Source organism: Lotus japonicus, chromosome 1 (assembly GCF_012489685.1).
Source record: "Lotus japonicus ecotype B-129 chromosome 1, LjGifu_v1.2".
Taxonomy (NCBI): Eukaryota; Viridiplantae; Streptophyta; class Magnoliopsida; order Fabales; family Fabaceae; genus Lotus; species Lotus japonicus.
Genome location: NC_080041.1, coordinates 110,038,392 through 110,051,225, shown reverse-complemented (window position 1 = coordinate 110,051,225; position 12,834 = coordinate 110,038,392).

The following is a 12,834-nucleotide window of genomic DNA, read 5'->3' as shown; positions in this document are numbered from 1 at the left end:
TCCTAACAACATCAACCGAAAGAAAACATACACACCCTATAAATAACTAGAGCCCTCATGATTCAATCCTCTATTCCCAAACATCAATGGAATTATGCCATGTCTAATGCAGTTTCCATCATAAATAGATTACCTTATGGTTTTCTAATTGATAGGTCTCCTTAGTCTCAATTTTTTTTTATGTTATGTTCTAAGAGAAAGTTAATTGGACCCAAGGGCAGTAAAGTGTGTTTTCATGTAGTTCAAATCAGGGCTAAAATGTTTCATCACGCTTAACATTGTCTCCAGAGAAGGTAAGGTGTGATTGCTATAGTACCCTCTTGTGAGAAAGAAGACAAGTAGGGCTCTCGGAGAAGATGGAAACCGGAGATATATAATGTCATTACAGTTGGGTGTTCATATTATTTTCCCAGTTAACATACTATAAACGGATCATTCATGGCTCGCGTTTACATTTCCAACTTGGGAGCACGAAATTCCTTGCAGACTCTTCATAATGCTTTCACCGTGTTTGGACCTGTACGGAGGTATGAAATTGTGTTTCAATAAAGGTATCTTGTTTCTCAATTTCGTATTTCTGATCTTTTATTCCTGAATCTGTTGCTTCACGAACCTTGTTTTAAATTACTGAATCAGTGAATTTCTCAGTTTTGTATATCTTGTATTCCTAAATCAACATCTTGTATTTTTGAACCTTCAATTACTTAGGGCCTGTTTGATTGTATTTTCAATTTTCTTGTTTTCAAAACTATTTTGTAAAACAATTTTTGGAAACAATTTTTTAAAATAAGAAATGAAAAAAACTTGTTTGGTAATATTATTTTAAAAACAGTTTTAGAAATTAAAAAACAAAAAAACTTGTTTGATAAACTTGTTCTAAAAACATGTTTTTAGAAGAAAAAAATCAAAAAACTTGTTTGGTTTTATGTTTTTTTTATCCTATGATACTTAAAATTAAACGTTATGGAGATACCGACAGCCTTGCCATTGAAACAAGAAGCAATTCTTGGTTATATGTTAGAAATTTTTTTATAAGTAAAGATTGTATTAAATGGAACACAAAGGGTGCCCCAAACCCTTAATACAAGAGGAAAAGCATGAATACAGCAAATTCACAAAGAGAAAAGTGTACATGAGAGAAAGCAACAAGCTAATATAGCATCATATAGTTCTTCAAGAGTCAAAGCCACATCCACAGCGTAAAGTTTAGCCCCACATCGCCACCCCTTCCAAAGTGCAGCAAAGGAAACAATATGTAATTCTCCATTAGACAAGTAGCTCAAACAAGCAATTGGATTTTCAATCCATTCGAAAAAAGAGGTCATGAAATCCTTCTCCTTCACTTTAAGCCACATCCAAACACGAAATTGGATTAGATCAATAGCTTTCTCAAGATCGAAAGCCTACCCCTGAATACCAAACCATTTCTCATACTCCAGATAACACCCACCGCTGCAATCCATAATGAAACCAGCACTTTTTTCAATTTATTACCCCCACCCCAGTTCCAAATTGGGAAAAAATGGTCTCCCACTGAGTGTGGAAATACAGAGAGGAATCCCAGCCACCCTCTAATTCTCATCCAAATTTTCCATGAAACACCACAATTTAAAAAGAGATGAGAATTTGATTCGGCTGAATCATTGCAGAACGCACAAGCTGTATCCCTCTCTTGGTCGCCGTGCGCCACGGCAGCCACCTCCCGGCTAGCCTCCCTTGGACCGTCGTTTCTCTCTTTCCAGTATTATTCCCATCTTCTCTTGCTGCCACCTCAGGACCACCGTCCGATCCACCTCGCCGCCAACCACAGTGAACGACCGCCAGCCACAGGAAGAGAACGACGAAGAGAAGAAGAGCGTGGTTCCTTGCGTGTTTTAAAACTCTAAACTTTTCTAATTCTTTTAATTACATTCATGCCATTAATGAAAAACAAGAAAACACATTGTTCTCCGTGTTTCATTGTTCCAGAATAAAAAAGTTGAAAATAGAAAACAAAAACAACTTTTTCTTGTTCTGATTTTTCTGTTTTAAAAAACAAAAAAATAGGAAACAGTTTTTAAATCAATTTTGAGAAAACAACTTTATTAAACAAGTTTTTTTGTTTTTAAATTTTATAAAACAGAAAACTGTTTTTAAAAACAGAAATCAAACAGGCCCTTAATCTCTGATTCTTGTTTCTCAATTTCGTATTTCTGATCTTGTATTTCTGAATCTGTTGCTTCAGGAACCTTGTTTTCAATTATTGAATCTGTGAATTTTTCAGTTTTGTATATCTTGTATTCCTGAACCTTGTTTTCAATAAATGTATATTATTTTAAAAAAACCTAATTAATAAGAATTTTAATAAATAAAAAATATAATGTAACACACACTCTCTCACACACACAAATATATATATATTAAACATGCATTTTAAGTTGGTTATATAAACATGCATTATAAGTGTGTTATATAAACATGCACTATGTGTTTTCTGAATGAAAAGACCTAAACTCTATGAGGTAATCTAGAAGTGTCTAGATATATATTGAGTTTATATTTATATTTTTTTTTGGGCAAGAAAGGATTCCCCTTTGTTTGAACACCAAGAGAAAATGGTTGTACATGGGGTTTCACATACAAATGTAACGAGAAGATATGCACAAAACACAATCAGCCACTCAATGTCTCAACTCTCAATCACATAACTATCTTCGGCAATGTTTAACTACAGAATTATCCCCTAAAGATCATGTAGAAGTTTCAACTTCCATTCAGCCTAAGTGATTGACGGTTTGCTTCCTTTTCCCATGGGACCTGCCACCCACCCAAATCAGAGCATGAAGTTGAGAATTCACATGCATGTATATTAATGGTTTTTACTTAAAGGCAAAAGTTGACATGCAAAGCCAAAAGTTGAGAATTTACATGCATGTGTGATGACCCTTTTAGTCTTGTTTTCAGGGTCATTTCGTTGAAGGTTTTGAGTCTTTTTGTTAAGTCTCATGTAGTCATGTAGTGTTTCAAACATTCTCATGCATTTTTATCTTTATTAGTGTATTTGCTTTGTTTTGGTAATTTCTTAGTTTTATGAGGGCTTTATTTGCATTTTAGTTTAGTTTCAGAGTTTATTGAGAGTTTCACTTGTTTTGAGGGCCTTTGTGCAAAACTGACCTCTTAGTTTCTAGATATTTCCTAGCTTGTGCATTAAGTTTTTCAGGTTGGATCAGCTGAAGAAGGAAGGGCTAGGAGCTTAAAGACTTGAAGGAGGCATTAAAGTGGAGTTACATTGAAGATTAAAGGTTTTTCAAGCGAGTTGGGGTGCTCAAGCGCCCCACATGGGCGCCTGAGCGCCAGTGTGGCAGAAACTTTTGTTGCCAAACACTGGTGTTGGCGCCTGAGCGCCCGACACAGCAGAATTGGGTTTATCCTTTGATTTGAAAGTATTACCTATGCGAGACATCGATAGGTAGTTGTTTAGATTACAACATTAAGGAGAGACTCAGAACTTTGTGAGTAGAATAGGTTTAGTAAAACTGAATTAGTTGAGCAAGAACCCAAGACATTCTCATCATTGATCTTTTCACACTTATCTTTGTTAGCTTGATAATTAATCAACTCAACAATCAATCCTTAAAACTGAATTTTATTTGTTTTCCAACCTTGAACTTGAATCTTAAATCGAATTCGCATTCCAATTCCCTGTGGTTTGATAAATTAAAATCGGGTAGATTCTGTACACTTGCAGATTGACCAACAATGTATATTAATTATTTTTACTCAAAGCCAAAAGTTGACATGCATGGTTTCACTCAAAGTCATTATTTCCATCGGACAAGAATCAAAGCCAAAACACAAATTTTGATGGGAAATAATAGCAAAATGGAGTGTTCTACAAAAATTACTTGTGGAATCTGTTTGTGCAGTTCCGAAGCCCATATTTTCCCTGCCACCCAAAACAAAACAAAGATTAATAAAAAAGAGAAATGATGAAAGACAAACTTAAAGACTGAGAAACACACTAAGAAACTTACATTTCCTCCAAGTAGATGCACGAGACAAACCTACATTCACTGCACCTCACAAGGGCTTCTACCTCCATCGCCATGGTGTTAGCATCAATAGCCGCTTCAAGGGCATTTGCACCAGCATACGCTTTGAGAGAATCGCAAATTTCGGAAGACCACTGGGGGTCGTCTATGCTCTGGAGTGACTGATCGGCCAAAGTGGAAGAATCACGAGCCGCCTGAACTGCCTTTTTGGCGACCTCACCAATTTTGAGTTGAAGGGTATGGGCCTGCTTGGCTTTACCTTTGGCCTCTACAAGATACGCATGACCAAACTTGGCCGCTCGGAATTCAGCCAGACGTGCAGAAAATATGTAAAAAATACAAGATATATATATATATATATATATGTGTGTGTGTGTGTGTGAGTGTGTTACATTATATTTTTTATTTATTAAAATTCTTATTAATTAGAGAATAATAGATTTTTTATGGACCAAATTTGGCCGCTCGGAATTCTCTATATTTATAAATATGTAAAAAAAATTACATATTAATAATAGATTTTTATAGAATAATTATAAAATTACTAATTGAAAATTTTTTCAAAGTGTTTTGTTAAAAAATTATATTTTAATAGAAACTTCGAATATTAGGAAAGGTCGGAAAAGTTTGCAGCGTTGTTTTTAGAGGTAACCTCCATCCGGATTGATTACGTCCTTGTTTCATGATGCAGTAGAGTAGTTTTTTTTTCTTGTTGTTTTAGTTCCATATGTAACTAAAAAAAAAGAAACTTCAAATATTATTATATTTTTCTTTGGAAGGTTTACAAAGAATATAATAGAATCACACAAATTAAGGAACAACATGAGAGTCCTTCAAAATAAGGGTCTCAACTCTCAACTTAGGATAATTGATAATAAATATTTCATTAGTGATATGCTTAGTGTATCTAATATTGAACGAATCATGTAGAATAAAAATATAATGTAACACACACACACAGATATATATATTAAACATGCATTTTAAGTTGGTTATATAGACATGCATTATAAGTGTGTTATATAAACATGCACTGTGCTTTGGTTGTTTCTATTCCAAGTTTTGTTTTCTAGAGCATCTTTGTCAAATTCCCCTAATAAGGGGGAATAGTATAATAGTAGTTGATATCTGCTGGTTTTGTGTTAGTAGTATTTTGCTGATAGTATGTAAAGTTTTTGCACTGAGAAGTTTATGTGCTTATGTTTGACATGATACTACTATGGTATGAGGTATGCAATATGTATGTGTAGTTTGTGCTTTTGCACATAGTTGCTCAAATAGCTATGGTGCTGGAATGGTTTTGCACATAGCTGCTGAGATAGCTATGGTGCTGGAAGTTTCACTGTGTGTTGCCATGATATATTCTGTTTACTCTGATATGTTGATCCAAGCTTTTCACTTACGAGGTTCAGATGTGGTAGTATGTTGTATTAGCTAAAATTTGACAAAGGGGAAGATTGATGTTCCTTTGTTCATGATTGTCTACATTTTAGCTAAGGTTGTTTTCTATGTCAAGACGTGGGACAAGATGTTCTAGCATCTTGGATGCAACATTTGTCCATGTGGACCTGCTGTGTGTTGCATGATTTGTTCTGGAAGCTTTGGATTGTTTACGTGGTCAACAAGTTAGGGTTGTTGAAGAAGCTTTCGTATGCTTATCAGAAAATATATCAAGTGTGATCAAATCAGTTACAAATGATTTGATTTGGATTTATTTTGTGGAAGTTTTTATCTTTTGTTCAAATCTTATTCGATAACATTTGTTGTTGTTTTAAAAGATTCACTTCCTAGTTTTGATGTGGACTCCTTGTTCGTTCAAGCCCATTAAAGACAAGGCCTGAAGAACTACTATCTTAGAAGACCTAAACCTAGCTGTTGGGGTGTGCTCTTTTATTGATATTTTAGGGTTTCATTCTTGTGAATTCACATTGTTATTGTTGTAACTCTCTTAGTTGTTCCACTTGTTATTCTTTGGCTGAGCGTTGTTTGGTTGTTAGTGTTTGATCGTGTGAGCTGTCTTTACTCTTGTTGTAAGGGACCAACCACTGTGGCAGTGATTGTGGGAGAAAGTGAAAGGGGTTCTCATACTTAGGGGGAGGACTAAGTACAAAACACTGGGTAGTATTAGGTGACATGAGTATTAAGCATGGGTTGCTTCTGTAAAACCATCGTACCAATAAAACCCTCCAGACGTAGGTGATATTGCACCGAACTGGGTTACCAATTCATTGTGTTTATCTTTATTGTTTTAAGTAATGTATTTACTGAACTGAACGTTTTTATGTGTAATATGTTGTACACGATGTCTTAGATATTGGGTAGAACATCTGTTCGACGATTTTCATTATCTGAAAAGAAAAAAAAAGTTCAGATAGGATTGAACCCTTGACATGTTGTTAGCAAGGGTAACACTAATCCACTAGACCAAGGCATTTGGTTTAAAATTATATGCAACATTATGTATATATATAAATTTTTATAGAACCTTAAGGGGGCTTGCCCCCTCTCCCTCAACGTGGCTCCGCCACTACAATAGTTTCAGGACAAACTGCAGAGTGCAAAGCTTTTAAGAATCATTATCTCTCGAGGACCACACTCGTCCATAGCTAAGAATCATTTCAGGACAAATAGCAAGTGAAATAAAAGTTTCAACACCCACATAAAAAGCACTTGAAAGCCCCGCTCGATTAGGTAGAACCCTAATACATATTCATTTTCTATGAGCAGGCACATCCATTGGTTCATTAGGTAGACAAGACACATATGTTCTATTTTAGTTTATCGATCAAGCCATTAAAAAATCACATGTAAAGCTAATAAAAACAACAGTACATGTAACTAAACAAGTAAATCACCCATAATGACTTTCTTGATGCTCTTTGGTTGGTGTATGTCGCTCCTATGATTTTAAATGTGTTTCTTTCTGATTTCTCTTATCAACGAAGTATATTTTTATCCTAAAAATAAAAAACTAAATAAAGAATAACACATTACAGATTCATCAGCTTAGGAAAATTACTCAAATAACTGAGGGACAAATAGCTAGCTTCCTTTAGGTATCAGTTTCAAATTCTTTTCGAAATAAGTTCACGCCCTTAAATTATTCAAGCAAGTGCTTCCATTCTGATCAAGATCATATAAACGACTATTAGTATAACTCTACACACTTAAATTTATATGAATAATCCCAGCTGGAATAAAGATGATTATGTTATCTGAAATAAAATTCATATAAACCACTATTATCTGATTGAGGACGGATGCAGTTCAAGTTTTGGTAACACCTACTAGAAGAGAAAAGGCTGCCAAGTGGTGAACAATCCACCAATTGAGAAGTTTTCAGTTAAAGAATAAAAAAAACTGTAACAAATTTGCTTTATAAAACATGATCTTCCAAAATAAGAAACCGATTTTCTTCAACCTTCTGTTCCCTTAAGAACGGAATCAAATGAAATTTCAAAAGAAAAAAATAAAAATTAATTCAAACTATTTTGTTCATTTCTTTTAAGATAATAAGTTCCACTCTGATTATATTCCACCCCCCAAATGAACATCACATTCTTATTTCCCCACTCCATTATATTGTATCAATCAGTAACTCCAAGAGGGTGTCATCGATTAGGAATGAAGAGACCAAGGTACCACCAGCGACGACAAGCCACTCGTCGAGCACAGCACTGCCATAGTATGGGCGGTGCGCAGCAGGCACCACCAGCAACGACAAGGCACGAGAGAGCAAGGCACCGTTTGCAAAAAAATTAGGAATGAAGTAAAAATTAGAAAAATAAATACTTATTTGTTTATAATTTGCAAATTTGTGATAAAAAAATTGTATCATATCCTATTAGATACTTTATACTATTTCTGAAACAAAAAATTGGCAACTCCGATAAATGTTACCCCCTCATTCTATATCTTTCTTCATAAGTTTTCTCTCTCATACTATAATTAGTAGGTAGATGATCTCATATTTATATTTTCTAATTTTTTAGTAATTTAAATATCAAATAATCAAATATTTTTGAAAATAATTAATTTATGAATATTTCATTCAATAGTTATTAATGACATTAGAATATTTAACAAAAGTCAATTGTGGTTTTTTTTTTCGAAATTAACTACTGTATTAATTTGACATTAGAATAATTAATAAAAGTTAACTGTGTCTTTTCTACCATTAAGATATATGCTGACAAAGTTATTTTTTTAATGATTTGGTTATTTTTTATATTACAAAATAAAAAAGAATATAATATCATATGGCATAAAAAATTGATATCAAATAGTTTTAAAGGATTTATTTAGAAATTAACTAAAAAAATTGATATTCTATGTTTTCGTATATACATTTGGAAGATTAAAATGGTTTTATTATATTGATTCAAAACATAACTAATTAGAAAAAAAATAGAATTAGACATTAACTATGATTAGAAAAAAAAACTTAAAAATGTGATATATGTATTTAAAAAAGAAAAACGAGAGAGGAAATATGAAAATGTTTTATGTATGTCGACAAAGTATTCTTATTACATCCGTGCATGGCGCGGGATCAATACTAGTACTATATACTATTTTCGAAACAAAAAAGCGGCAACTCCGACAAGTGTCACTCTCTCATTCTATGCCTTTCTTCATGAGTTTTCTCTCTCATACTATAATTAGTAGGTAGATGATGTCACATTTATATATTTTTAATTTTTTTAGTAATTTAAATATTAAATAATTCCATATTTTAACTATAATTAATGCATTAATATTGCATTTAATAGTTACTAATGACATCATAACAATAAACAAAAGTCAATCGGGACTTTTTTCAAAAATAACTACACGCGGTATTAATTTGACATTTAATGGTTTTTAATGTTATTAGAACAATTAATAAAAGTCAATTGTGACTTTTTTATTATTAAGATGTATGCTGACAACGTCTTTTCTTAATGATTATAATTAATTTTTATTTTACAAAATAAAAAAAAATGAATGTAATAATGATATCAAATATGTCATAAAAAATTTATACGAAAAATGATTAATTTTAAAATTAACTCAAAATTTTGTATTTTATGTTTTCGTTTATACTTCTGAAAGATTAAAATGGTTTTGGTATATCGATTCAAAGCATAATAAATTAAAAAAAAATGTAACTTAGATTAGGAAGAAATAAGTAATATACGTATTAAAAAAAAACAGAATAGAAATATAAGACAAATTCATAAATTTTTAACTTTATTAGCTTATACTTTCACTTAGAATATATGGTTCATGGATATTATGTTTCAGTTCTTTGTAAAACAATCAAATGTACAAATACATTGAGAAGGATTTTTTCCAATACACTCTCCAACACCGTGAGGACGAATGATGCAAAGTGCTTCACAAATCAGAATGTGACATTTATTTGGTTGCAGCACCTTCGTACACTTTTTTAGGGGTACGATCTGTCCACTTGTCCTTGTAATAACTGATAAAGTGAAAAAAAATAATATTAGGAAAATCAAGTTATCATTGAACTTTTATACTCCTATATAATATATATAATATATAATGTAAAAGATTATAAATGTTTATGGACCCGTTTAATCATAATTTCATATATATTAGTTTAACTTTGATTTACTTTTTTTTTTTTTTTATCAGTGGAATTGCTTTCAACCAGTGGAATAGATTTGTTCTAATCCATGTCACCCCCTTGCTTTTAATTTCAACTATAATTTTTTTATGCTGAAAAGGTTGAAAGTATTTCACTTATAAGCTTCTAAAGATATATATCTTTAGAAACTTATAAGTCTTAAAGAAGATAAATTGGTTAGGTGACTAGGGAAGATTCAAATGGTGAGTTAAAAAATTATGAATTCAATATTTGAATGAAGCAAGCAAAGATAAGTAGTTTCCATTGAATTTGACATGGAAAGAGTCTTTTATCTAAATTAATTTGAACCATTTTAAATGGTTTGGTTTCAACTATAGAATTCAGTGTATGAACACCCAAAACGTTAGAATGAGAAAAGAACATCAAGAGTAAATACTAACAAATTAGATTTTCAAAAATCAATATACCTGTAAAGAGAAGTCCAAAGATGAAAATTGATATGAAGGAAATCTTAGCCATCTCCAACCCTACAATTTCAATACTCCTACTATGATTTATGCTAATGTTTTTTTTTTTTATAAAATCAACTGTTTATATAAACTAATAGTTAGTCCCACATGTCAAAATTAGTTTCCGCGTGCAAGTTTGGCATTTAATGATACTTATATTATTCAACTATAAACTTTAAATGAATTCAATAGTTTTTGTTACGAATTCAATAGTTATTTTTTTTACATCAAAAATATAAATTATATCTTCTAGGAATTGATCACTGAACTTTCCTCTCCCAACACATATTTTCCTTAGCTCTTATCACTTATATTAAAGTGTGTTAATTTCAAAAAAAAAATAAGTATGTTAATTATTAAAATATTACAGTAAATATTAAAATTATTATCCATAAGAAAATATTAATGCATAATATTAAATGTGGCCGCACATTGCATAAATGTATTAAATGTAAATTAAATGTTTATATTGAGTATATTAACTGTAAATATTGAGTATATTGTCTGTAAAATTTAAAACCTACCTCTCTGTTTGGTTTGAGAAAACGTTTTCTATTTTCATTTTCATTTTTCATTTTCTGAAAACAGTTTTCATTTTCAAATTTTTAAGATGTAGAAAATGTATTTGTTTTGAATTTCTATTTTATATTTTCTATTTTCAAAAACTAAAAATATTGGAAACATGTTTGATTTAACTATTTTTAATATAAAATTAATAATTATTGTTTTAAATACATTTAAAACAAAGAACAATAGTCTCGGGTTCCTTAAACATCTAGTTCAAGATTCGATATTTGAGCAGTGCGTATGGGAAATCTTCTGTTTAAAGAGACGTATTCACTTAACGTGATCTCAGAAACTCAGGGGATTACTCTCATAGCTACCGATAATATTTTTTGGTATAAACATCTGGTACCATGTCACTCTTTGAATGCTGCCAGAGTCTTAAGACTCTTCATCCCTCCCTGGAGTGTATTGTGTGGGAGTCGAACCAGAGAGCTCTTCCCACACGTACACTCAGTCTGCGTTACCAACCGAGCTACCTCTCTTGGGTAGCTACCGATAATATATAGAATACATTGGAAAACCAAAAAATAATATACATTTAATACAAATTAGTAATAAAAATAAACTTATATCTCATTAATGAATAGTTTATGAATAAAAAATATAATATAAAATAATATATGTGTTCATTTATCAAGTGCCCTGGAACTATACGTACCAAAAAAAAATTCAAGTAGAACTATGGAACGTAAAAGAAATGGAAGAGAGAGAAAGAGTAATGAGAAGGGGGCGGGTGCAATCAGATAACCAAAAAAGGAAATAGTTACGAAAAAGAAAAAACTTCACCATATTAACAAGTTTGCCACCGCGTTTTCTAAAAGTCTGAAAACGTAGAAAACGTTGTTTTTTTATTTTCAAAATTGGGGCCATTTCCAGCACCATTTTCTCTGAAAACATTTTCTTTTTTCTGAGCAAACACGTTTCCAACTTTATTTTCAGTTTTCAGTGAAAATGAAAACAGGAAACGTACAAACCAAACAAGCCCTTAAGTTCCTCATGTATATTTTGGGAAACGTATTAAAAGTAGTTATTTACTACTTAACTATTATTAATGATAGTAAGTATTTGCGTATTTTAATTATTATTTCACTTTAGCACATTAAATACATTTAAGATTTAATTTTTGACTTCTTTGCTTCTTGTCATGGTCAGTTTCATCTTCAAATACAAGTCTTGTTTGGTTTGCTCATTGTAGTTGTGTCTTTGATCGCGATCCTGTTGTTGGGGAGTTAGATTTAACACCCCAAGGACTAGATTTGACACCCCACTTTAAAGGAGGGGAAACCTCAATTTAACCCTGCCCGTAATACTTCCGAGAACTCAATTTCTGAAACATTTCGAAAATTGAGTTCCTGCACTAGGGGTGAGTAAAAAAAAAGCCCGACCCAAAACCGACGTAACCGAACAAAAAAAAAACACAATCGGTCGGGTCGGATCGCTCGCTCGGGTAAGGCAAAACACTGAAACAGTTTGAGGCGGGTGAAATCGGTCGGGTGCAGGTTGGGAATTTAAAACCCATCAGTACCCGATCACACCCGATAATATATTTCTGCCCAAAAAACTCATCGGTTTGTGCACTTACAAACTTTCAATACATATTCAATTTTACTTTTGTCATTTAACTCTGTCACCTAAGACTAGTAGCACCGCAGGCACACGTCTAAGAACTATCTCTTGGATGATACTGTATGGTGTCTTCCCCCATCATTTGTGGTAAGATTTTGGTTATCAAACTAATTTTCAGATTCCTTCTAGATATGGTATGGAAATATATTATTGAAGTCTTTCCTGTTTTTTTGGCTCAAATAGGAAGATGTTTACAATGGTATTTCTGTTGACAAGTTGTGTAGGGCTTACTTTAGTCCCTTCATGTTTCCATACCACACATTAAGATATTAAGATATGTAAGTATTGACATAGTTATTGGACAACTTTTTTATCTTTTAATTAAAGTAAAACTTTAAAGTGTAAGAAAAACAACTAATTATACATAAAACTAGAAGATGAACGATGATTATCTTCTCCAGTTCTCCATACGACCATACCCATTCCACCATTTTACACTAGCTTCTTCCTTCATACCAATAGCTCTTCCCCGCCACACTCTCGTTTCTCTCATTCTCTCAAGCAT